This window comes from Triticum dicoccoides, chromosome 3B, assembly GCF_002162155.2.
Source record: "Triticum dicoccoides isolate Atlit2015 ecotype Zavitan chromosome 3B, WEW_v2.0, whole genome shotgun sequence".
NCBI lineage: Eukaryota > Viridiplantae > Streptophyta > Magnoliopsida > Poales > Poaceae > Triticum > Triticum dicoccoides.
Genome location: NC_041385.1, coordinates 136,642,736 through 136,651,932, shown reverse-complemented (window position 1 = coordinate 136,651,932; position 9,197 = coordinate 136,642,736).

Genomic DNA, 9,197 nt, shown 5'->3' with positions numbered 1-9,197 from the left:
TGTCATAGATTTGAACTACATGTCACAAAAATTGTACCATTAAAAACCTCTTTCAAATACAAATTCAAAAGTATGGTTTTTGTATGTTGTAATTTATGATTTGTTATTAAAATAAATGGTGAAACTTGGCCTAATAAAACCAAGACAGAGGAAGTAGCATTTTAGGAGCATTGTTTTTCTTTACCACGACTTCTACAAGTATTATTTCATGATAAATTTCTGCAAGCACACAAAAAATTTATCAGATCATCACCTATGTTTTAGGTCATTTTTAGGCTTAAATCACCACTTACTTAAAAGGATAGCATAGTGAGGTGGTCTTTTAACCCGTTGCAACGCACAAACGTATTACTTCCGTCCTAAATTTGATAAAAAATCGGGAGAGAGGTAATATTACCTCCGTTGTAATTTGGGACGGAAGGAGTATTTAGGTTGCACCGTTCGAATGATGCCACGATGGCGATTGTTTCTTCGATGGACACAATAATTTCTCTTTTTTGACATTTAAAACACTCTTTATTGCATGGTAATCAACATAGCATCGTTTACAAGTAGGCTAACAATACCATCTGGTGGTTCTTCCATCCACGCACTACATGACATGTGTCTAGCCAGACTAGCTAACTCGAGCCACCTGGTTAGCTTCTCTAGGTGTATGCTCAAAATGACATGAGGGAATTCACATGCACAATGATAACAATCATCAAATATTGCAGTTGCCACTCCATATGATCGCCCGCCATTAATCATCGTCTCAATCACCTCGACATTATCAGAGTTAATTTCCAAGCGATTACACCCCAACGTTGCAGCCAGATTAAGACCAAATCATAGGGCTGTTGCTTCTGCCATGAGCGCATCTCCACACCATTCAAGTTTCCCATTTCCAGCGCCAATAAATTTACCAGTAGAGTCCCTCAAAACAGTTCCATATGCCCCTTGAAGAAAATCGGGATATAAAGATCCGTCAACATTTAACTTTACATGGCCTCTCTTTGGTTTCACCCATTCATGGCGTTTGATCTTTGCACTAGGGCTACTAGCAGTAGAGAAATTTGCAACCAAATCTCTTATAGCCATAGCAATATGTTTCGGTTGTTGCTTCCTTCTCGGTGCACCATATTTCTCCGTTCCCACCATAGGTACCAAGAACCAATAGCTATAACTTCAGTGAAGTTTCCCATACCAAGCACCATAACTTCTTCGGCCGGCTGCATAAGTAGAAACTCAAGAATTGCCTCACCCGCCAGATCAACTTTCAATGCATTAGTAATGGCTTCCTCGACACCCAATAGTCTCCACACTTCTCTTGCTTTCTGACAAACAAACAATAAGTGTTTGGTATCCTCAGCTCCAACATCGCATGCTGGACATTGTCCTGTGACCTTGATGTGCCTTGCTACCTCTTGAGCTTGCATTGGTTTTCCCTTGTTCAGGAAAGGATGATGCAGCAAAGTAGCGTAAGTATTTCCCTCAGTTTTGAGAACCAAGGTATCAATCTAGTAGGAGACGACGCACAAGTCACCAAATACCTGCACAAACAATCAAGAACTTGCAACCAACGCGATAAAGGGGTTGTCAATCCCTTCATGGTCACTCGCAAAAGTGAGATCTGATAGAGATAGATAAACGGTAAAGTAAATATTTTTGGTATTCTTGGTTGTATAGATTGGAAAGTAAAGATTGAAAAATAATAGATTAGAAACTAGCAAGATGTAAATGAGATCCAGTAATATGGAAAAGAGACCTGGGGGCCATAGGTTTCACTAGTGGCTTCTCTCAAGATAGCATGTATTACAGTGGGTGAACAAATTACTGCCGAGCAATTGATAGAAAAGCGCATAATTATGATGGCATCTAAGGCAATGATCATGAACATAGGCATCACGTCCGTGTCAAGTAGACCGACTCCTACCTGTATCTACTACTATTACTCCACACATCGACCACTATCCAGCATACATCTAGAGTATTAAGTTCATAAAGAACAGAGTAACGCATTAAGCAAGATGACATGATGTAGAGGAATTAACTCAAGCAATATGATGAAAACCCCATCTTGTTATCCTTGATGGCAACAATACAATACGTGCCTTACTGCCCCTACTATCATTGGGAATGGATACCGCAAGATTGAACCCAAAGCTAAGCACTTCTACCATGACAAGAAATATCAATCTAGTAGGCCAAACTAAACCGATAATTCGAAGAGACTTGCAAAGATATCAAATCATGCATATAAGAATTCAGAGAAGAACCAAATAATATTCATAGATAATCTTGATCATAAATCCACAATTCATCGGATCTCGGCAAACACACCGCAAAAGAGTATTACTCCCTCCTTTTTTATTTACTCTGCATATTAGAGTTGACTGAAGTCAAACTTAGTAAAGTTTGACCAAGTATATAGAAAACAATATAGACATTTATCATCACAAATCTATATTATGTGAAAGTACATTCTGTAATAAATCTAATAGTGTTGATTTGTTATTGTATAGGTTAATATTTTTGTTTAGAAACTTTGTCAAAGTTTACAACGGTTGACTTTGACCTAACCTAATACGCGGACTAAATAAAAACGGAGGGAGTACATCGAATATATCTCCAAGAATATCGAGGAGAACTTTGTATTGAGAATCAAAGAGAGAGAAGAAGTCATCTAGCTAATAACTATGGACCCGAAGGTCTGTGGTAAACTACTCACGCTTCATCGGAGAGGTAATGGTGTTGATGTAGAAGCCCTCCGTGATCGAATCCCCCTCCGACAGATCGCCGGAAAATGCCCCAAGATGGGATCTCACGGGTACAGAAGGTTGCGGCGGTAAAAAAGTGGTTTCGTTGCTCCCCCTGATATTTTTAGGGTATAAGAGTATATATAGGCGAAAGAACTAGGTCGATGGAGCTACGAGGGGCTCACGAGGGTGGGGGCGCGCCTACCCCCCCCCCCCTAGGCGCGCCCTCCTGCCTCGTGGCCTCCTCGTTACGTCTCTGACTTCATTTCCAAGTCTTATGGTTTGCTTTCGGTCCAAGAAAGATCATCGCGAAGGTTTCATTCCGTTTGGACTCCGTTTGGTATTCCTTTTCTACAAAACTTTAAAATAGGCAAAAAAACAGAAACTGTCACTGGGCCTTCGGTTAATAGGTTAGTCCGAAAAATAATATAAAAGAGCATATTAAAGTCCATTAAACATACAAAACAGATAATATAATAGCATGAAACAATCAAAAATTATAGATATGTTGGAGACGTATCATGCCTGTTTGCCAGATTGACCTGGCAAGGTAGAGAACCCAAAAGAGTTCGCCATATGAATATCTTAACCTTAGAAGGGCAACACAAACTCCATATCTTCTCCCGTACTGGCGCATTTCTAGATGTACCAATACACTCGTTGCTTGTTATCTTATGCCTGTATTGGGCACACCATTCTGCAGAATATGCGGACCTCACAAAGAAGAGTCCGTTCTTACTTAGGTTCCATGCTATAAAATATGTCATCTCATGTGTCGGCAATGGATAGCCAATATGTGTGCCATGCCAATAGGCCAAATTGTTTGTACAACTAGATGATGCCCCGCGCATTGCTGCGGGAATTTGTTGTGAATTTTCAAAGTAACATCGACATAGCAAAGGTGGCTATTTGAATCAATAATATGATAGATTTCATATATATGTAATGCTTCAAGTTTACAGATGCTAATCGATGATATGATAGATTTCAATATTTCATATACAGGTAATGTTTCAAATGATTATACGCCGGACTCCTCTCCCCCTCTCCCTCCCCATATCTCACACTCAAGGAAAGCATAGCGTAATTAATCAGCAGGTCAAGTGGATGATAGTAATCTAACAGCAAAGAAACAACGTAGTAGAGTAAAACTGGGAATGGACCAGGGAGAACCTGGTATAGAAAGGGGATTGAAATAGGTCACATGCAACATTGAAGGGCTATCAATGTGTCCCAACCTAGGATCTCACATTATTATTGCAAGAGCAATCCGTACAAAAAGATGGCATGCATATAATTCCAATTCAGCATACACAAAAACGGTTCAGTGTTGCTACCAAGTTTGAACAGCAAGTTGTTAATATATTGGATGGTTAAACAATCTTTCTTGATCAAAACAAAAATTACAAAATAGAAATTGGGAGTAGAACGTACAATGGTTGATATAATTAATTAGGCTACGTGTTAAAGCATATATCTCTCATTGAAGGTTCACTTTATTTTACCGTAGCGGACTTCAAAACTATCAAAAGATAAGGTGATCACAGTTGTCAGCCCATTAGCTACAACAAAATGACACATGAAGTTTAACAGATCTATGTTAAAAAGTGATTTGAGACTTGCAAGCATCGGGAACTTATAAATACATGGGTAGCTGAATGTGTGCATAGGAGTTCAAATATTTACCATTCTGGTTGGTTTCGCTCTTAGTTGTAACAACCTGCAGAAGATACAAACATGAAGGTTAGTTTGTAATGTTGCAGCTCAAATTGACATATCTACAGATACCTACCAAGACAAAATACCTGGTCATCATATATATGATCCTAGTTTTTTGTGTAAGAATGTATTAGAGGAGAAATAGCAACGTAGGATGTTGTCGAGTTCTCATGTAGGAGTAAATTTTCTAGGAATAAACACTCATAAAAGCATAATGGTAGACATGAGGTTGTTGGGGAACGTAGTAATTTCAAAAAAAAAATCCTACGCACACGCAAGATCATGGTGATGGCATAGCAACGAGAGGGGAGAGTGTTGTCCACGTACCCTCGTAGACCGTAAGCGGAAGCGTTACCACAATGCGGTTGATGTAGTCGTACGTCTTCACGATCCGACCGATCCAAGCACCGAACGTACGGCACCTCCGAGTTCAGCACACGTTCAGCTCGATGACGATCCCCGGGCTCCGATCCAGCAAAGCTTCGGGGATGAGTTCCGTCAGCACGACGGCGTGGTGACGATGATGATGTTCTACCGGCGCAAGGCTTCGCCTAAACTCCGCGACGCTATGACCGAGGTGGAATATGGTGGAGGGGGGCACCGCACACGGCTAAGGAACGATCCGTAGATCAACTTGTGTGTCTATGGGGTGCCCCCCGCCCCCGTATATAAAGGATCCAGGGGGGAGGAGGCGGCCGGCCAAGGAGGGCGCGCCAAGGGGGGAGTCCTACTCCCACCGGGAGTAGGACTCCCTTCTTTCCTAGTTGGATTAGGAGAAGGGGGGAAAGAGGAGGAAGAGGGGAAGGAAAGGGGGGCGCCGCCCCCTTCCCTTGTCCTATTCGGACTAGGAAGGGGAGGGGCGCGCGGCCCCCTCCTGCCTCCTTCCCTCTTCTCCCTCGAGGCCCATGTAGGCCCAATAACCCCCCGGGGGGGTTCCGGTAACCTCCCGGTGCTCCGGTAAAATGCCGATTTCACCTGAAACGATTCCGATGTCCAAATATAGGCTTCCAATATATCGATCTTTATGTCTCGATCATTTCAAGACTCCTCATTACATCCGTGATCACATCCGGGACTCCGAACAAACTTCGGTACATCAAAACTTATAAACTCATAATAAAACTGTCATCGTAACGTTAAGCGTGCGGACCCTACGGGTTCGAGAACTATGTAGACATGACCTAGAACTACTCTCGGTCAATAACCAATAGCGGAACCTGGGTGCCCATATTGGTTCCTACATATTCTACGAAGATCTTTATCGGTCAAACTGCATAACAACATACATTGTTCCCTTTGTCATCGGTATGTTACTTGCCCGAGATTTGATCGTCGGTATCCAATACCTAGTTCAATCTCATTACCGGCATGTCTCTTTACTCGGTCCGTAATGCATCATTCCGTAACCAACTCATTTGGTCACATTGCTTGCAAGGCTTATAAAGATGTGCATTACCGAGAGGGCCCAGAGATACCTCTCCGACAATCGGAGTGACAAAACCTAATCTCGAAATACGCCAACTCAACATGTACCTTCGGAGACACCTGTAGTACTCCTTTATAATCACCCAGTTACGTTGTGACGTTTGGTAGTACCCAAAATGTTCCTCCAGTAAACGGGAGTTGCATATTTCTCATAGTTATAGGAACATGTATAAGTCATGAAGAAAGCAATAGCAATATACTAAACGATCAAGTGCTAGGCTAACGGAATGGGTCATGTCAATCACATCATTCTTCTAATGATGTGATCCCATTAATCAAATGACAACACATGTCTATGGTTAGGAAACATAACCATCTTTGATTAATGAGCTAGTCAAGTAGAGGCATACTAGTGACTATATGTTTGTCTATGTATTCACACATGTATCATGTTTCCGGTTAATACAATTCTAGCATGAATAATAAACATTTATCATGATATGAGGAAATAAATAATAACTTTATTATTGCCTCTAGGGCATATTTCCTTCAGTCTCCCACTTGCACTAGAGTCAATAATCTAGATTACATAGTAATGATTCTAACACCCATGGAGTCTTGGTGCTGATCATGTTTTGCTCGTGAGAGTGGCTTAGTCAACGGGTCTGCAACATTCAGATCCGTATGTATCTTGAAAATCTCTATGTCTCCCACTTGGACTTGGTCCCGAATGGAATTGAAGCGTCTCTTGATGTGCTTGGTCCTCTTGTGAAATCTGGATTCCTTTGCCAAGGCAATTGCACCAGTATTGTCACAGAAGATTTTCATTGGTCCTGATGCACTAGGTATGACACCTAGATCGGAAATGAACTCCTTCATCCAGACTCCTTCATTTGCTGCTTCTGAAGCAGCTATGTACTCCGCTTCACATGTAGATCCCGCCATGACGCTTTGTTTAGAACTGCACCAACTTACAGCTCCACCATTTAATAAAAACACGTATCCGGTTTGCGATTTAGAATCGTCTGGATCAGTGTCAAAGCTTGCATCGACGTAACCATTTACGACTAGCTCTTTGTCACCTTCATATACGAGAAACATATCCTTAGTCCTTTTCAGGTATTTCAGGATGTTCTTGACCGCTGTCCAGTGATCCACTCCTGGATTACTTTGGTACCTTCCTGCCAAGCTTATTGCTAAGCATACGCCAGGTCTGGTACACAACATTGCATACATGATAGAGCCTATGGCTGAAGCATAGGGAACATCTTTCATTTTCTCTCTATCTTTTGCTGTGGTCGGGCATTGAGTTTGACTCAACTTCGCACCTTGTAGTACGGGCAAGAACCCTTTCTTTGCCTGATCCATTTTGAACTTTTTCAAAATTTTATCAAGGTATGTGCTTTGTGAAAGTCCTATTAAGCGTCTTGATCTATCTCTATAGATCTTGATGCCCAATATATAAGCAGCTTCACCGAGGTCTTTCATTGAAAAACTTTTATTCAAGTATCCCTTTATGCTATCCAGAAATTCTATATCATTTCCAATTAATAATATGTCATCTACATATAATATCAGAAATGCTACAGAGCTCCCACTCACTTTCTTGTAAATACAGGCTTCTCCAAAAGTCTGTATAAAACCATATGCTTTGATCACACTATCAAAGCGTTTATTCCAACTCCGAGATGCTTGCATCAGTCCATAAATGGAACGCTGGATCTTGCATACTTTGTTAGCACCTTTTGGATCTACAAAACCTTCTGGCTGCATCATATACAACTCTTCTTCCAGAAATCCATTCAAGAATGCAGTTTTGACATCCATTTGCCAAATTTCATAATTATGAAATGCAGCAATAGCTAACATGATTCGGACAGACTTAAGCATCGCTACGGGTGAGAAAGTCTCATCGTAGTCAACTCCTTGAACTTGTCGAAAACCTTTCGCAACAAGTCGAGCTTTATAGACAGTTACATTACCATCGGCGTCAGTGTTCTTCTTAAAGATCCATTTATTCTCAATTGCTTTCCGATCATCGGACAAGTCAACCAAAGTCCATACTTTGTTTTCATACATGGATCCCATCTCAGATTTCATGGCCTCTGGCCATTTTGCAGAATCTGGGCTCATCATCGCTTCCTCATAGTTCGTAGGTTCATCATGGTCAAGCAACATGACTTCCAGAATTGGATTACCGTACCACTCTGGTGCGGATCTTACTCTGGTAGACCTACGAGGTTCAGTAGAAACTTGATCTGAAGTTTCATGACCAATATCATTAGCTTCCTTACTAATTGGTGTAGTTGTCACAGGAACCGGTTCTTGTGATGAACTACTTTCCAATAAGGGAGTAGATACAGTTATCTCATCAAGTTCTACTTTCCTCCCACTCACTTCTTTCGAGAGAAACTCCTTCTCTAGAAAGGATCCGATTTTAGCAATGAAAATCTTGCCCTCAGATCTGTGATAGAAGGTGTACCCAATAATCTCTTTTGGGTATCCTATGAAGACACATTTCTCCGATTTGGGTTCGAGCTTATCTGGTTGAAGTTTCTTCACATAAGCATCGCAGCCCCAAACTTTAAGAAACGACAACTTTGGTTTCTTGCCAAACCACAGTTCATAAGGCGTCGTCTTAACGGATTTTGATGGTGCCCTATTTAACGTGAATGCGGCCGTCTCTAAAGCATAACCCCAAAACGATAGCGGTAAATCAGTAAGAGACATCATAGATCGCACCATATCTAGTAAAGTACGATTACGACGTTCAGACACACCATTTCGTTGTGGTCTTCCGGGTGGCGTGAGTTGCGAAACTATTCCGTGTTGTTTCAAATGTAGACCAAACTCGTAACTCAAATATTCTCCTCCACGGTCAGATCGTAGAAATTTTATTTTCCTGTTACGATGATTTTCTACTTTACTCTAAAATTCTTTGAACTTTTAAAATGTTTCAGACTTGTGTTTCATCAAGTAGATATACCCATATCTGCTCAAATCATCTGTGAAGGTGAGAAAATAATGATATCCGCCGCGAGCCTCAACATTCGTTGGACCACAAACATCAGTATGTATGATTTCCAACAAATCAGTTGCTCGCTCCATAGTTCCGGAGAACGGCGTTTTAGTCATCTTGCCCATGAGGCACGGTTCGCAAGTTGCAAGTGATTCATAATCAAGTGATTCCAAAATCCCATCAGTATGGAGTTTCTTCATGCGCTTTACACCGATATGACCTAAACGGCAGTGCCACAAATAAGTTGCACTATCATTATTAACTCTGCATCTGTTGGTTTCAACACTATGAATATG